At 38.2% G+C, this 19,178-nt stretch overlaps 1 protein-coding gene across 1 annotated transcript in view; it reads left to right on the top strand.

Moving 5' to 3' along the window:
• The window catches only part of PREX1 (phosphatidylinositol-3,4,5-trisphosphate dependent Rac exchange factor 1), a 237,349-nt gene that overhangs the window by 19,712 nt on the left and 198,459 nt on the right, over window positions 1–19,178 (top strand). The gene's annotated exons all lie outside the window — the stretch shown is intronic.

Here is a 19,178-nt window from a genome sequence, read left to right as displayed (position 1 = left end):
TTATCCTTTCAAAATCATTCTTAAGAGCTTAGAATAATATCATCTAGAAAGTACAAAGGATCCCTGAACAACTTCCAGGGATCTTCAGGCCTCTCTTACTGTGGACTAGTGTTCATGACCCAGCCATCAGAAAAGCTCTGCATGAAAAATGGATTCTTGGGAGAATAGCAAGGCACAAGCCATTGCTCACTAAGAACAACATTGATACTTGTCTCAAGTTTGCAAAAAAAAAACACTTGGATGACATTCCAGACTTCTGGAGGAATGTTTTGTAGAAAGTTGAATCTAAACTCGGTTGTGGGCTAAGAGAGAGTGACTGGCCCAAAGTCACCCAGCTGGCTTTCATGCCTAAGGTAGGACTAGAATTCATAGTTTTCCATATTCAGTAACAGATATGCAAAAATTTGGAAAATCCAAAAAGAGTTCTATGTGGCTGGATAGGCAGTCTCCTTGGCTGTAGGATGATTTGAACACCTGACTTTTGAATAGAAGCCTAGTCTCTTATGAATATGCATAGCAGAACTTATTTTCTAGATTCAAAGGAAGACATGCTAAATTGTAACAGGTTTGCAATCCTGCCCAGGAGCCAGGAGTGTTGTTAAATTGAGTTTGCCTACTTGGAGTACACATAGAAATGTTTCTGCAACAGATTGAATGCCCCATCTAATTGCATAGTGTCTCCACTGGTTTTTGGATAGATGTTTTCCTAGTTTTGGTATCTAAAATGTTTTATTTGCACTTTTCAGATTGAATCTGAAACATTTAAGGAGGTGTGGCATAGATCTGCATCACTTTTAAGCTTGGGTCGTTCTCATTTTTAGACAGCTAGTGGTCTGGTTTAATGTTTAATAAGGAGAAGAAGTATAAACACTTTTCTCTAATCTGACCCTCCCTAGTTGTATTGGGATCACATTTTCTAAAGTGGGAGGATTCTAGAGAAGGTTGGTGTACAGGAAAAGACTCTTACGTTTTTTGTTTAAGTGGAAAGCATTACCTTATTTAAGAGCTGGTCGCCATATAGATTCAGGTTAATGTCTTCTAATGGTGTATGAACTTACAGTAGCAATCTGAGATATTCCTTTCTAAGGATCTGGTAGCGTGTCATGGGGAAGACCTTCTCCTGAGACCCCATAGGGCTGCTCCTTGTCAGCGGAAACAATACTCCTGTTCTGATTTTGTGTATAGGAGGTTCTTACATTCTAGCAAAAAGAGATCAGGTCAATACCAGTACAGTACCGTATTTATATCTGCTGCTGCTTGGCTTAGAATGATAATGTGCCTTTTGATGTGAAAAATGAGTGCCCTCAAAGGGGAGTGCAATTAGAATCCCCAGCTGGTGAGAGTCAAACTGAGATGCCTAAACTATGTTAACCTGTTCTATTGTGTTCCGTGTAGTTGCTATGCATTATTTTGGATTCAAAGGAAAAAAAGATGCTTTGCGGTGAGAGGGTGTGTGTGCGTGCGTGTGTAGTGTTTAGTAGTATCCAAATGCAGCTTCTTAAAGCAACCATATCTTTCCCCAGGATTGTATGTCAGCCCTCCTCAGCTTAAGCATGAGCCTGGGAAAAGATATGTTAGGATTAAAGAGTTATTGGCAGGTGCTATCTGCATGCTGACACCAGTTCCAAAGCACCTTTATCTTCACATCCAGTATGGTCTCTATAAGGGCTACGACTGCAGCTCTGAGTGCAATTACAGTGAAGTAAGCCCACTTCACTCTGTCAAACTGATGTATTAATAAATAAGATTAATAAATATTCAGGGTTTAGCTACTGCTTTGGCTGTGAATTAATTAGGTTGACTCTAGCAACTGTTTTTTCTCAGCTTTATTCCTCCCTCCCTCACTGTAGCATGGAAATAAAACTGGATCCATAGGTGGTGCTTCATATCAGTTGCTAAACCGTGGGATAAGCTACACTTAGCTGTGTTCACACAGCATGCTAAACCATGAACAAAGAAATCATACAGTCTAGCACAATGTGTGGACCAGACCACTTTACAGACTTGTAAGATTACTGAGATGCTGTATGTAAAACACTTTGAATAACCCAAATATTCCATGCATACTAAGTGTTATGAAATGATAATGTCCCCCTTGCGGCAAGCTCAAACCTTAGTCCATGTTTGATGTTTTTGACAACAGTAGCAAGTTGTTTGGCAATGTCTTCATCTGAGGCTTTTTTTTTTTTACCTCCCTATCTTGATAGCTCAGGGATTCCCATCCAACTATTAATCCTGTTTAGTTTTTGGAGGTCAGCCCAGATGAAAAGATGCTGAGGATTATATATGGCTGTTTATTATTTTAAAAATGGAACGGGGGGAAAAACTTGCTCTATATCGCTCTGCCACATCTGCCAGCCTTGCAACTTTGACAGCGTCTTCACCCACTGAGAACCAGGGTTTCAATTGCACTTGGCATCTGCCAACTTCACCTGCTAGAGACAGAGTTTGTGTTGCACTTAGTGAGTTGAACAGCTGTCTTGTCAGGCAGCTGGAGCTAAATTAGCAGCATGACCAAGTAGTTAAGCTCTGAAGCTTCCATGATATGGCCTTATGTCACCTCTTGATTTAACAAGCAAGCCAACCCTTTTCCTTAATAGTGGCCACCCAACTTATTTTTGCTCAGAGACTTCAGAATGCCAAGTGCATCTGCTTGTCATAAAATCACATACAAGTTAATACTGTGCTCCAAATAATACTGCACTACTGGAATGAATGAAAGGAAGAAGACTCTCATTTATGAAGTTTATTTCAGAGAATGTATATCCTGTTTTCCCACTTAAGAATATTCAGAGGCTAACAAAGAATAGCAAAGTAGCATTAAGTTCCCTTAAAATAGCCCTTCCAAAACAGGTGTTCTCCAAATATTTTGGTATATTAGTCCCCAAATTTCTAGTTAGTATGGCCAAACAAATCACATTATGGGTTAGTGCAGTATGTGAATTTGGCACTGGAATTTTATTCTTAGTAAACATGCATGGAATTGTGTTATTGGGGAGAAGGATGGATTCTCTTGCTATCTATATGTCTTTCTCTTTCACTCACTCTAAAAAGATGGTCAGAAATCCCTTTCAGTGGATTGCAAATGAACCAGAGTTCTGATCTCCCCACTGCTAGAGGTGGCAACAGTAAGATCATTTCCTGACCATCTTCGTTTCAGATGTTTCTGTGTTTATCCCTAACTTCAGTGACAGAAAGTTCTGCTACCTTTTCTTTGAAGGAAGAACAAGGGTAAACTGTAACATTGTTAAGAATCTGCTCTTTGTTATTCTCTACAAATGCTTATTCCACAATGTTTTTCATAACCTTTGTCCTTTTTCGGCACTCTCCCCTCCCCTCCCCAACCTTTTTAGAAATAATTTGCAGGACTGTGAGATCTGTCCATAAATGAAGTTTGCAACGGGCAGCTGCTTGGCTCTTGTTCAGTCCTTCCTAATGTCTCCAACAAAAATGTTAGAGGCTTAGCTAATTTGTCATGGCCAAATTCTGGATTGGCTGTGGATTTATGTATCCCTACCTTTCCCCTTGCCATGGCATCCCAAAGTGGTTTAGGGTAAAAACAAGAGATTAAATAAAATACAATGAATTAAGTCAAATCAAAATATACATGTTAGAAAGTGGGTTGAAAAGTGGGTGGGTGGAGAATAATATATAACATAGGAAAGACCTGGATATAGAAATAAGTTAATGGGTGGCTAAAAGACATAATAGTAGATGCTTTTACATTTTTTTGGGGGGGGGAGAACATTCCAGACAGCAGGTTGCAGAAGAAGACCCACTTACAGCTGACTGCAAAGACATTCTGTCAGACATGCCGCTCTTGTGCTAATTTCTGCTGATGATTTTAGCAATAAACCAGGTTTGTAACAGCAAAGTTAATCTGGCAGATATCTGAGTCCCAAATTGTATACAGCAGCGTATGTCAAAAGCAAAATGTTGAACCTGGTTTGATAGCTAGTTGGCAGCTAGTGAGTTGCGTCATACAGGTATAGCATGTACCTGGCCAGATCCTGCAATAAGCAACCTAGCTACTGCATTTTGTTCTAGTAGCAGCTTTTGGCTCAAATGCAAGAATAGCTCTACATGTGGGGTCAAGTGACATCACGTGTGTCATGAAATCACAGCTTGTACCAGGTGCCTGTGGCTCTACATAGAGCACATACTCTACACTATGTAGAGTACACATATGTACTCTATGTAGTAATGAGTACTATGTTGAGTAATCTAAACATGTGGTTTCCAAGGTATGAGCAGTAGCCAAAGTTGTCCCTGCCTACTTTAGGGTATAGCTATGGTACCAACCAAAGTTGGTAATGGAATTTTTGGCTGTAAAAGTCATCTGGGCTATCAGTGACAGTGATGACTCTATGGACATCCCCAAACTATGTTCTTGCTCTTTTGAATAGGGACAATCTATTTAGAACAAGCCTACCTGGGAACAACCACCCACAAGGACTATATCAACTCCCCTTTATGCATTCTCATGGTTCAGTGTATGCACAACCTCTCCTGATTCAGAAGTTATGGATAAATAGACTGTTGTTAGCATATGGATGATATCTTAGCCCCCAAATCTCTGATGACCTTCCCCAGGAGCTTTGTAGACAAAGTCATTAGGGGCAAATAATGCCTTGTGGCACTCCATAGCATGTCTACCAGGGTGCAGAGATACAAGCATACAATATGATTCCCCAGTAGCATTCATACAATATACTTAATCAGGTTAGTGAATTAATCTATTTTCTGGATCGCACAATATATTCCACCATGAACTAGATGAACAGTCTGAGTTTGTGGAGTTCACTAAACCAGATTTAAAAAATCTAATCCAAATTAACATCAACCTAGTTAGCATGTTGTGCTGGTGCATTTACTAGTCATTTGCTCAACCTGATTAAGCTTGTTGTGTGAATACTGCTTTTGAGACTGTCTCACCAGTAGGAGCAGGATCACCAGTGCAAGTGACAATTAGTATCAAAAGAGAGATGAAGCAGTATAAATCAAGATACACTTCCTCTATTTTCTTCTGCAGGAGGTTATCTATCAGGCCAACTAAATAGGATTTTGTTCCAAGACCAGACCTCAACCCAGACTTAAAAAGGGTGAGATAACCCTTGCCTTTGTGATAACGGCTCTTTTTCATCACAAATGGTGGTATCCAAATTAAGTATACTGTAGATACTGTAATTGTTTGCTTTCTAGGCTGAATTGGAAACCCAGTTTAAATGCAATTTCTAGTTTTTATCTGTAAATGAACCGTGGTGGTAACTTAGCAAATACCTGGATATTTTGCTTAGGAAATAAAAACGTTTTCCAGATCTGTTTTCTTAAAATGTCTTGATTGGTCTAGAACTGTCATTTGATTGGCAGCTCTGGTTAAAAAGCCAGTTATAGTGCCTTGTTTTTTTACAAATTATAATTATGCTTCTCATAAAAGACGCTGCAATCTCAGATTTTCTGAAATGTGCCATCCATTGTTTTCAACGGTGATCCAGCACAACTTTCCTTGATCTGATACCCTCCCAGATGTGTTGGGATTGGCTGAGAATTCGGGGAATTGGAATCCTGCTATAGTCTGGCTAGAGAACACAAGAATGGGGTCCTGATCCCAAAGAACTAAGAGATAAGTGTTCTCTATTAAGATAAATGGTATCTATAGTAGTAACTTCATGTGTCTATACATTCCAGATCCATTGTGCTAAGCTATAACGTGCTTGCTGTAGTTTTGGTATTGTGTATTAGCTGAGCTAGTCATTCTGAGTTTTAAACAGTGGTTTATAGTTCAGCATAATGTGTGAAGTCAGCCATTGGGCCTTATTAAACAAACTATAAATAACACATACTATATTTTAATTATGTATCTCTGTCATGCTTGGTTGGTTAATAGCTAAATATTGCATTAAAAGATTTAGAAATTTATAAAAATAGTGATGCTCAGTATTATCTGCTGTTTATGAAGTGTGTATAAACCAACAAAGACCCATTTGGTTTTATGGTTGACCAAGTTTAATTTAACATATATTCCTGGCCACACCTCTGATATGCAAACTAAAAGTAGGATATGCAGTGTTGTATACAAGTAGCAGTTTCAGTCCTAACCACAACCCATTTGCAGCTAGAAACTTGACAGAGAAACTTTATAGCTAAGAAAAGAACTAGGTGGAAGAGAAGCTACCACTGGTGGTTAATTACTGCATGGTTTGCAGAGGCAAACTAGGAGTTGTATGTTATCTTTGGGGCAAATCTGTAACTCTCTACATTTGCAGAAATGTATAGATTTAGCATTGAATGTTCAGGATATGGCAGAGCTAGTACAAGGCTTGTTCCTGTAGTGATGATCCAAGTTTTGCCATGATGTCTGAGCTGATTCATAGTCTGATTAGAAAGTAGTTACCATCTAACGCCATCAGAATTATTTTAAAACCTAAAAATATATGCAGTCTTTTGATATGAGTTACCATGTTTTCAAAGCATTAAGGACTGTGTGCCAGGCAACTTAGCTGTTTGATTTTTTTAAAATAAATTTACAGGCAATGGAAGAGTTTTTCATGGGCAGAAAAGTGGATTGTGGGGTATACGTTTATCCCTTTCTTTGCCAACTGCTGCAATTACCTTGAAAACTGTTTTGTGATTATATTAATTATTTTACATTACTCACAGCTCATATAAATTATTATTTATATTACTCATATTTTTATATTATTCATAGCTTACCATAGCTGATCCAAAGAGATTATTGGAGGTGGGGTACAGCAGCTGAAGATGCAAGACATCTTCTGTTTGCTGTAATCCATAACTTCATCATCCTCACCAGAGTGTAGAAATGAAAGAAATTCAAAAAGCAAAGTGGCATGCTAAGCAGTAAGTGTAACATGTAGTTTGGCCACCAGTTACAGAAGAAGTATGATTACCATAGGAGATTAATCTCTCCTTTTCTCCCTTGTAATTTGTAAAGCTGCAGATATGTATGAATTGAAATCTTGATGCTATAGATTTCTTTTCCTACAAAAAACAGCCAGTAAAGCAATGCAAAGCAAAGCATATGGAGGAAATTTGAGCATCATTACTATAACATATCACAAATTTTGGCCTGACTTTATGTGGGGGAGACAAGTAGCATTAGTAGAACTGCTACATGAGGATTATATTTGTATGAAATACTATTATGACTTAGCATTAACCATGGATAAGGTACTTCCTTAGCAAACAAACAATTAGCCCTATTTTGTCAGTGATACATGTCAGTTGGTATCTGATCAACCTTTCCAGTGGCTAGCTTGCACTTTCCTTTCTTTCTAAGCACAAAAAAGAAGGAAAAGCTATGGTAAGTTCTGTATAGGATGGAAGGAAGGCTGGATTTCGGTCTGCCTGGGAGAAGCGAAGATGCAGGTTCTATTTTGTGGCTCTTTGGAGCCCTTATCATTTTCTTAGTGAAGTAATGGATGCTTAAATACAAAATAAAACAGTAATTTGTCTGGAATCAGATGATACATTATGCTAGGGTTGAGGTAAACTAACTTAAACTAAGCTTTGGTTGTAGGTTGTGCTTATATCATACACTCCCCTTTGGCTTCCTAATTTTATTCATTTTCTTGTGTGGTTGACACGAACTAATTCCATAAACTAACACATTGCAGTGAAGGCTAAAATATGGTTGGAATAATGTACTTAACTGGGCCATGTTTAGGTCTTCTGTTTGTGTGAAACTAGAAACCTAGGCAGTTCAGGACATAAGAACCATTCTAACCCCATAATATAATCCCACAGTCAGAAGTCCAGTTACCCTCTTGTCAGTCCTCCAAGGAAATGAGACAGAGGTCTGGAGTGGCTGAAAATGCAGGATGCTCCATTATAAAACTTGTTGACCCAGCCTGACAGAACATGTCTCTCAAACTGATCTGCTATATTGCTCAAGCTGTTGCCGCTGCCTTCTGGCCGGTCAGTGGGGAAGAGGCCAGTAATGTAATGAAGAGCTTATAGAGATAACTGGCAAAACTTGAGGAAGTAGGTGGGGACTTCGTATTTCTCAAAACAGAGAGATACATTGCCCCAGCTGCTGTGATTGTGTATTGCCAGGTCCTGTAAGAAATTGCTAAGTCTGGGTAAAAGGCTCGCTAGGTTAAGTAAGTTGCACAAAAACACCCACTGTGATTAGCTTATATTTTGGTATTCAGTGAACCTGGGTATTTGGGTTAATTTAATTAGACAGGGTTAGTTAATCATGGGTTAATATATTGTGCGAATACAGCCTAGAGATATAATCCTCATACAGTTTTGCACAGTGTGAGACTCCTTGATAAACTGATCTGTACTTTCCTCAGTTATCTCAGTTGCATGGATTTGTACAACATTTTGAACCATAAACTGAGTGTATTGGCTGAGTCTATAGTGAGCCACAAACTAAACCAACAACATTTTTGCTTAGTGTATCTATATGTAGCTGTCCTCAGAGCATTGTTGAAGAGCAGGTTAGAGATGTGCAGTTGCTATCATTGTGCATTACTTAAACCATCTTTTGAGTAAATGTGATAGGGATCATGACTCATAGGCATAATCCACCATAAATCACCAATAGGAGATGGTGACCTTTGCAAAGGAGGCTTATTTGCAAGGGTGATCTGAACAGGTCACTGATCAAGAAAGCTTTTTAAAAATGCTTATACCAGCAGACTTTCCTTTACTGCATGTGAAGCTTGGATTTCCCCAATTTCTTCTTGCAACATCTTTACTTGGTACCTCAAATAATTATGGAGATACAGCCGATTTGGTGGTACTCTGCATTACTTTAGAAATTTCTACTCTTTCTGCAAAAATATTACTAGAAAGACTGCAGTTTCTTTAATTCAGATGCTCTTTAGGAGAAGTAATAGCAAACATGTCATCCATCTATGTCTTTTTTTAATAGAACTTTCCAGCCTTACAACCCCAGGAATGTTACCTTTGTTTCATGAAATTAGCAAGAAAAGAGTTGTTTTCCAAGCATCAAACTGTGAGTGATGCTTCAAGGTCACACAAGTTTGGTCTTAGCATGTAGTATGAACTTTGCAAACTGTAGCTTACAGCTTAGTATGTTAGATGAACTCAAGCCTATTGTGGGTTATTTGATCAGTCATGGTGAAGCAAGCCTGCAATGGGGCTCTTATATTTTATGTTTTTCCAGTTGTAAATATCAGCTCCAGGGAAATCTGACCAGGATTTGGACTGTCAAGGAGAAGAACTCATGGGAGAAATTTTAACCTTGACTTTCCTAGTTGTATTTTGTGGAAATTATTCCATCTAAAGCCGTGCTTACATTGGGATAAAAAATCCAGTTGGCATTTCTCCCAGTATGTGAGTTAGTATGGGGTTTTTGCTAGCCATGATGGAAGAGGAAGGGTTAAACTTTACTCATTGGTTCTAATCGTGATCAGTTACCCTCTCCACTTCTTTGCTGATGTAAAAACACTAATAGAATTTAAAGTAATGCTTTTAGTGTCACGTACATAGTTTGGTCAGAAAGTATCAAGAGCAATAAAACATCGGGGAAAGCAATAGCATGCCACATGGATGAGTGCTATGATTGACTGCATTGTGTATTGATCTGTGGACTAAAAAACACATTCTAGTGTGTAGGAATGTGGAATCAGATAGAGGAGACAGGCAGATTCTTGGGCACTAAACACAAATTAGTAATGTCTTGCCAAAGATAAGCAACTTCTTGGGTGGCTGTTTTTATATTGACTTTTAGGTTGCTTTTCAGAATAAATAGTCTCAGAATGACTCACGACAATAGAAATAAAGCACTAAGAATAAATAACACAAAAATTAGAAATACTACAAAAATTAAGAATAAAAATTCAAGACTGGATACAACTGGCTGTGGTTAAAATATTGCGATCCCAGACTAGGAAGGAAATGTTAACTGAAGCTGAAGAGCAATAGTTTGATTCACAGTGGCTTTCTTTCCTGCCTGAGATCCTTTCTTGCTCAAGAAGGTCCTGAACCTTTATCTGAAATTGTCTCAAGGATCTTTTTGGGTATTTATTCAGAGGAGCAGTATATCGGAGGTGGGTGAGGAATTTGGAGACAGATTTGTTTTCAACCCTCCTGTTTGGAGTTATTTGTCATATTGGTGTTTATCACTTCATGACTACAGCTGTACCTGTTGCTTTGCATGTGTGAATGAGCAGTGAAGATCAATCACTTTCTTAAGGTATCTCTTCAGTCACAATGCTTGCTGAATACAGACCATTCAGTCATATATATGATTGGATCGCCTTGGCTTATTTTAACAATGATTTGTCAAATAAGTCATAATTTGTGTTCAAACCATAAAACATAGTTCACAAACCACAGTGGCTGGGTTTACATAGCACACTAAGCCAAAACCAAACAAAGCTACCACCTAATGTTGGAGTGGGCAACTTGCACTTAATATTTTGTGGACAGTTCAAAATTGATGGGGCCATGAGTGGAATTTGGGAGTTCATTCATTTTTATTGCTATATGCCTACATTATAGTTTTTATCACCTCAAAACTTGGTTATATATGAACATATGCCTCACTCACATAATTTGTATAGGTGGAACTAAACAAACTACATTTTGGTTTATTACAGTGTGTGAATCCAGCTCCTGTAGCTGATCCAGAAATCATATCAAACAAATCATACTGTAGGATGATGTGTGAACCTGGCTATCAACCTCTCCACTTTATTTACTGTCAACCTAGTAAGGTCCCTGGAGTCTCTCGCTCATGGATTTTCGGATAGTTTATAGAGCTGCACAATTGCTTCTCCTTTCCATATTATTTATTTATTTTATTTTATTTTATTTATTTGAATGTATTAGTTGCCCAATCCAATATCTCTGCTTTCTTCTGAGGAGAGATGGATGCACCATCCAGTTTGATTTAGAAGAGTATTTTCCCAACATTGTGGCAGACTTCATTTGTGTGTTAATTCCACAGAACCATTCTTCTCATATAAATATGATGAATTAATTAATTAATATTGCCCTTTTCCGACAGTGGAGATAGTACCCAACCCCTTTGTTATAAGTTACGAGTTCCAGCATATAGGGTTGCAAAAAATTTAATAAGATGCAATCACATCTTCCTGGATATGTTCATACACACACTAAGCCAAAGCAAAGCTTATTATGGTTTGTGAGGACCATTTCGCTTAACACATTAAGACATACTGGCCATGTTCATACAGTACACAGTTGTGGAGGCTTGGTTAGTATGTTGAGTGAACTGAAAAACTGTGGGTCAGTTGACCCAACCATTTAATCTTAAAAAGTTGAACTAATTCTGCTGGCTAGCCATGTCATATGGGGTCAATTGAGGATGAGTCCCATGAACCACTTTTGTAGTGCACTAATCCTGTTTGTACCACTGCAGATTAAAAAAACCAAACCTTCTGGTACAGGAAAAAAATAAAAGAAATTAAGAAAATGGGAAGTGGGGAAAGGAATTGAAAGCCTGGCCTGGAGGACTAAGGATACAAAGCCTAAGAGTGGGAGTGTCATATCTGGGCTGCAAAAGTCTGGACAAGAACCAGATGTCAACAAAGAGTAGAGTTAGAATTTCTTTGCCACCATCTAGTGGATTTCTGTATTTTTGTAGCTTGAGTCTGGTAGCTGTAGCCAAGGGTTGGCACTTGCAACTCTGGGCAATCAGAGAGATGAGTGACTTGGCCTCAGGAAGAGATTGCTGAGTTAGTGTTGCCAAGCAGACATAGCCAATGGCTCAGTTCAAAGGCATGAGTAACTAAGGATTGTTTGGGCTAAACTGATTCCCCAGATTAACTATTGTGTATGAACCTCCCTGCTGCTGAAATAAAGACAAAATCCTAAAGCAGTCCTAAAAGAAACGTGAAGGGTTTTGAGAGATAGAAACAGGTGAGCAGCAGATCCTAGACTGTATTCTTGCTCTGATCAAGGCACAGCGGAATTTTAAGTCAGGGAAGAAGTACAAGGAAGTGACAGCCTTCCAGTCTGCTTTGCACTGACTGGGCAGACTTCACAAATGGTTGCTACGTGTTTGGTTGAGTCATTGGTAGTCACATGCTGAAGGTATATGGGATAAGTCAATTAACCAGAGGTGTCACTGACTTGATCACTCTACCATGCAGAGCTAGGGAAGTTGGGTTGGTCTATAACCAACCATTGTGGTCCACATAACCATTATGGTCTGTTGTAGTCCATAACCAAAATTTAGCAAGTTGGATGTATGGTTTAATGTGCCAGAATTCTGCAGAAAACAACAATGGCTCCACTATATGCTGATGATAATTTTTTAAAGAGAGGAATAAGATAAACCTCTAATTCTAATCTTTTAAAAAATGTGTCAGCCAGGAATACTGAACTTATTTTATTTATTAATTTATTAATCATATTTATATGGCTGCCCATCTCACAGAATGTGACTTTGGAAGGTGTCATAAAACTTGATAGGGTTTTATGAAGGAAGAGCTGACCATCTTTTTAGCTGACAACTTAATTACATTTTTGTCTTTTTCATTGCTTTTAAATATAGAAAAAGCAAAAGCTGTTTGGGTAAGCTTGTCTCATGGTACTCTATTTCTGTTCTAAGTGGAGACTTTTGCCCAACACAGAAACTTTGCATCTTTCTCAAGCTGTTGCAAAACACAGCTAAGAACTTTAGTAAGCAAAGTATGAATCAAAGCTTTACTGGATGTTATCAAAGAGAGGAACTGAAATTTGTAGAAATAAAGTTGCATGGTAATAACTTTTGGCAAATGTAGAATTTAGTTGACTTCTAGTTTGAGGTGGAGCTTAGTGTCCTCTTTGCACTTTGGCTTTGTATTAGTACCTGTAAAGCAGCACTACAGTTTAATATCACTTAGAAATAAAGTCCTACAGAATATGTGATGGCTACGTTTCTATATTGTACTAAGCTATGGCTAAACATGGTTTATTGAATGAACCTTAAGTGGCTGGATTTCTACAATCTGCTAAGCCGGTAACAAACAAACAAAAGCTTAGCATAATGTGCAAACCTAATCAATGCATATTTTGGAGGACATTGTTTTTAAGATAGAGGAGAATAGGGTTTGATCTCTGTAGCCCCTCAATAAAATAGTTGGTAGATCTGTGTTTAAAACAAAGGCTTCACTCAGTTATTTCTGCTCCTATTTATTGAAAAAAAGGACTATATATGAACCCCAAGCTTATGTAATAGAAGGGAAGGTATGAAAGGATGTGTCTAAGTTAGTCCTACCCATTATTTTCAAGTGAGTGTGAATAGGACTGCAGCTACTTTACTTTACTTTAAATTACTGAATAATTCACAGTTCCAGCTACTTTTTGGCAAAGAAAACGTCAGGGGCCATGTATGGACATAACCGCTAGCATTAAACGGTAGCCTGGGTCACATTTCCAGTAGAGAGGCCAAAAAATGACTAGAAAAGAGTGAGCAAGTTATTTTCTCAACCAGTAGAATACTGCTCCTTCAAAGTTGTTAAAACTTGTGTTTGAACACTATGCTCCATTTCCAGATTGACCCCATAAAGAGTAATATAATGCCTGAGAACTAAAAGTTTGTTTTCTTTGGATTATGCGAGGATCCAGCTGTACACAGGATATATGTAAGCATGCAGCTCCTCGGTTGTGTTACTTGAGAACGATACCTTAATTGTTTTATTTATATGTTACATATATTTGGTTACTCTATTTTTATCTTGTTCTTACTCAAGTGGACAACCTGTGGTCTGTGGGGCTGCAGCTTTAAAGAGAGTATCAGAAAGAGAAAAACCATGAGAAAAAGAGAGAGGGCCAGAAGGAGAGCAGGAGAGAGAAAAACAGGGTGCTAAAGAAAGAATATGGGTCCCCTGTAGTTTGTTGGTGTGAAGGCTCTCCCCAAGGACTCTCCACAGGCCCACCTTCGGCGAGCAGATTCTATTTAGAGCACGTGGTCTCATAGATCGTTGGTCCCAGGCCACGTAGCACTTTAAAGGTGATCACCAGCAGCTTGAATTGTGCCTGGAAGGAAACCTATAGTGAATGCAGCTCCCCCAATGTTGGTGTTGCATGACAATACGAGATTGTCCCAGTTAATAGGCAGGCTGCTGCATTTTCATTAGTTGATCTTCAAGGATAGTCCCATGAAGAGTGCATTCCTATAGTCTGCTTGTGAGGTAGCAAGGTTATGAATGACTGTAGCTAGTGCCTTCTGCTTATGTAAGACATCCATGGTAGCTGCGTTCCTGCACTACATTAAGCTGTGGTTTGCTGAATAGGCTACAATGGTTATGTTCACACACAGCCATCTTAAATAATTAAATAATGATTTAAAAACTAAAGCTGAGTTTGTACAGCATGTTCTAGCAACCTAAGCAAATCATATTTTGGCTTTATTGCAAAGCACATATTTGAACCTAATTTACCATGTAATGCTTTCTTATAGACAAGACAGGACTAGACTATTAAATCTGATTCTATTTGAATGGGTTGCATTCTGGTCATTTCTGTATTCAGAGTGTCCCCAGCCATGGTCTTAGCTGGATAGTTCAAAATATTTGCAGTTTCAGCAAAAAAGGGGAAAAACACACCGAATTTCTTTGTAGACTTTATAAATGCCCCCCCCCAAAGTATAATGGATTATAGCCAGTCTTATTCATTCTTTCTTTTAATAAAGTTTTCCTTCCCTCTGGAAGAATATATTGAAAGCATTGATTTACACATCAATCAATGTCTACAAGATTTCAGAAATCTTCTATTTTGTTCCTATTCTTAATGCAATTATTTCAATCTTCCTTGTCCTCTGGAGGATATATCCAGCTGTGGGGGAAAGGGCAGACAATGTTGTAACTTCAAAGTGATTGCTTAAAATAAAATCTAGGCACATTTAAAGTTGTTGCTGATTTGAATCTTAACTGAACATATTTTCTGTGCCTACATAACTTTATTCCATTGTAGCAAAGGAATAAGGGTGGCAGGTACATAATAATCATCCAGTATACTTAAGCAGGAGAAGTAGAGATCTAACATGTTACAGTTAGTTAGCATTATCTCTTGTGTGAACCCAGGCATTTCCTGTGTTTATATGCTGCACTAAGCCAAGAGTGGCCAACAGAGACTGCAAGTCTGTATGTGGCCCCCCAAATGAGTTTGGAACACTGAAAAATATTGTGAAATAAATACATACCTACAGAACTAGAAAGTAGTGGGGTATCCAAAGCAAAAAAGCCAAGAGATGGTTGCGACCTTGCGATCAAAGCCCTTCCCTTCCCCTTTTTACATGCATGCATGTAAAAATGCGATCTGGCTTTGATTGTGTGATTACAGCAGCTATCTTGCCTTTTTGGACCCCCTGATGCCCTTGCATGTAGCATCTCTAAAAGGTACCCCCAAACAGTGTTTGGTAATGACAGGAAATGATCTTTTTAAAATTCTCTTAACATCATTTAATCAATTTCACAAAATTTTAATTAATCTTAAAAGTAGATTAAATTTAGCATCACCAGTAGAGAGTTGCATGTCCCAATACCATGACTTGTTTAATCATAACTGATTGAATAAGCCACAGGTGGCTTGATTTGTACAACATGTTAAGCCATTAATAATTACTTACAAACCACGGGGGTGAAGTCCACATAATATGCAAAGCTACAAGCAAACAAACATTTTAGATTATTGTATTGTGTAAGTGCAGCCAGTAAATAATTATTGACATGTAAACATTATATCCCCAAAGGTTTCCCTAACCCAATATTCCTCTTCCGGGAACTGGTGTACAATTCCCATATTCTGCTTGTTTGCATGTCCTAGTGTTACCTAGCAGGAGGTTCCTCATCCCTACCTTGGTAGTTTATAATTTAGTGCATTGTGCAAACTCAGAAAATGGGTGTTTCAGTAATCAGGCTCATCTGTGTGATATTGATGGTCTGCCTAGAATTTCTATTTCTATAAGAAATGTTTTTAAAAGGCAGTTTTAGATTCTGATGGGAAACATAGCTTTATGACTTATTGGATTTGTCTATAGTTAAGAGATGGGTTATGGGATGAAGAGTTTTATATCTGTTAATGAATTAAAATAACTTCCTTTTATTCTCTGTTTTATTTTGTGTTATATATTTTTAATGCATTTTGCTGTTTTTAGCTTTGTCGTACACCATTCAGAGTCGCCTGTGGTGAGATTGGTGGCTATGTAAATTGATTAAATAAATAAATAAATAAATAAATAAATAGGAGGTGAAGAGATTGTGAAATTGTTTATACTTGTATTGAGGGTGGGAACTTTTCTTATGTTTTCTTTTTTCTTTTTTCTTTTTTGCCTTTTTGCACTGTTTTCTTTTTTATCTTTTTTAGTTTGTATTATCTTTTACCACTGTAATTAAATATGTGTGTGTGTGTGTAGGAAATTTACCTTTATGGTAAGCTCTGTCTTTCAGTCAGCTGTGAATCAAGATCTCTATGAGTTGGGAAGCTTTTTCTATACCAGAGCCAACAAATTTTATTTTAGAGGATAGGTATATCAAGAGTTGGAAACCCTGTAACAGGGTAAAACAGCTGTCAAAGTGGAATGCTTTTCCCCCTTTTGGTTATGAGAAGATAACTAAGTGGGCTTTCACAAGTGTAGGATTTGCGAGTCTCTGTCCTAGAGAATGTTGCTATGTGCACTGCCCTTCCTATTGCTTAGATGTCAGGCAAAGGTCAGTTTATTCTTCAAGGAGTTTCAATATGTAATGCAGATTGAATTGGAAGTTAAGTCCAACTGAGTTCAGCAAAGCTTTCAGGATTGCAGTTTATTGGGATTTTACTGCCAGATACTACATTTAGCTTCAAGTTTCTTAAAAGAAAGCATTTATATTTTTAGGTTTTAATTTGTAAGTGAAAAAATTATGGTGAAATTAAGAATGAGATATAAAACCCAGTAATAGAAACATAGTAATAAATAAAAGTAACTCATGCATGCATTTTCAGCTTATATTGATTCTGAGTAATGAAAGGCTAGCTTTGAGTTATGAGGTATCTTAAATGTACTGGCTTTGCCCAACAGCTGGATAATGGCTCCCCTGGTCTTTCCATGCAGCATTAACAGTTAAGAGGATGATAAACTGTTATAAGTAGGGGAGGGTAATTTCCTTCTGATAAGCACATAGTGTGTTGCTTGAAAGCACTAGGGCTGTGCAGTGTTTGGGATTTGATTCCCAAAAGATGATAGCTACAGAGGAAAAGATGCAGCTACTTTAAACAATTGCAGACAGGTGCCACTTTCATTCTTTACCAGGCTCTTAAGCACCTTTTCAGAATTATTCATGAACTGCTGCACAGCTTCGGTATATATCATAAAACAATGTGAATATCAGAAAAATGCATCATGCTATCTAGTCAAGCATCAAGTCTTCTTCAGTAGAAACCTAGAAGCAGAGCATAAATATTGGCTGGTGTGGGTCTTCCGGGCTGTGTGGCCGTGTTCTGGAAGTTTTGTTTCCTGACGTTTCGCCAGCACCTGTGACCGGCATCTTCAGAGTGCAGGAGCACAGACAGGAGCAGTTCTCTCTGTGCCCCTGTCTGTCTGTGCTCCTGCACTCTGAAGATGCCGGTCACAGGTGCTGGCGAAACGTCAGGAAACAAAACTTCCAGAACACGGCCACACAGCCCGGAAGACCCACACCAGTCATCGTATGCCGGCCGTGAAAGCCTTCGACAATACATAAATATTGGCATAGGCAATTCCTGTGCTGCTCCATAGCAACTACTGTCCAGAGGCATATTGTAAGGAGACATGCATCTGCCCAGAGGAACATAATTAGGTTTGTATTCTCTATTGTAGTCATAGATACATAACTGGTTTGCTATCCATCCATCCATCCTGTACATCTTTTTAGTTTAGAAAGAAGGCAAATGAGAAGAGACATGTTTGAGGTGTCCAGAATTATGAATGGCGTGGATAAAGTGGACAAGGAGAACCTATTTTCCCCTTCCGAAAATGCTAGAACTAGAGGTCACTCAATGACATTTTATCATAGAAGAACCAGGACAGACAAAAGAAGATCCATGGAACATCATCCCCCCTGAGATTAGATTGGCCTTGTCCCTGCTGGCCTTCTGTAAGGCCTTGAAAACTTGGTTTTGTGCCCAAGCCTGGGACCTGGGTGTGTGACAGAGCCCATTTCCTGGTTGTGTTGATAACTGGTTGGATGATGCCTGGCTGCTATGTTGTTTTTTATTTTTATTTTTATTTATTGTAAGCTGCCTAGAGTCACATATGAGAGATGGGAGGCTCCATAAATTGAATAAATAAATGAATAAACAGACTATCTATCTATATCTATATCTATATCTATATCTATATCTATATCTATATCTATATCTATATCTATATCTATCTCTATATAAAACACAACATGTAATCAGACTTTCAAATTTGCTACCACAAAATGTTTTGGCTACCAGTTTGGCTGGCTTCAAAAAAGGGTTGGACTAATTCATGGAAGTCATGGGGATCAATGGCTACTAACCTTGATACTGCCTCTGAAGGCCATCTGCTGGGAGGTTTGTGGGCTTCCTTGTAGAGTTGGTTGGCCACTGTGATGACAGATTGCTGGACTAGATGGGCAGATCCATCAGAGCATTATTTATGTTCTTATATTCTCATCTACCTGTGTATTTCAGATGTCTTCTGAATCATGGGCATTGATTGGACAAATCATGGACTAGATGGGCAAATCCATCAGAGCATTACTTATGTTCTTATATTCTCATCTACCTGTGTATTTCAGATGTCTTCTGAATCATGGGCATATCTGGAAGTGCCAAGTACAATAAAAGTGACTGAATATTTATTTATATTAAATTTATCTCCAAACAGGTCAGGATGCTTGGATTTCTTGTGCAAATATGAGCATTTCTGCAACTCTCCAATGGAGTACATTTGAGTATGCTCTTTACCAGTTCCAAAATGTCTTGCTGTTACTCACTGTCTCAAGAGCAGAGCTGATTGCAGACTTGTACTGTGTGTGTTTTGAGATACCTCAATTTATACATACATATTCTGTTTAAGCTCCCTTTTCTTTTCTGTCTTTATGGCTTAGATTTCATAGAACTAAACTATCCATTACTCAAGGAAGGTAGTAAAATCATTCTGTGAGTTATATAAATTTTTTATATGTAGCCCCAGTTATGAAGGCAAGAGCCCGCTTTGCCTGATCCTGGTTCTGGAATGAATT

The sequence above is a fragment of the Python bivittatus genome, unplaced genomic scaffold (genome assembly GCF_059951505.1).
Source record: "Python bivittatus isolate LINGU-HERP-01145 unplaced genomic scaffold, Pbiv_v1 ctg000700_np1212, whole genome shotgun sequence".
Classification (NCBI taxonomy): Eukaryota; Metazoa; Chordata; class Lepidosauria; order Squamata; family Pythonidae; genus Python; species Python bivittatus.
Note: the sequence above shows the minus strand (reverse complement) of the source record. Positions and strands in the feature narration are given on the sequence as shown.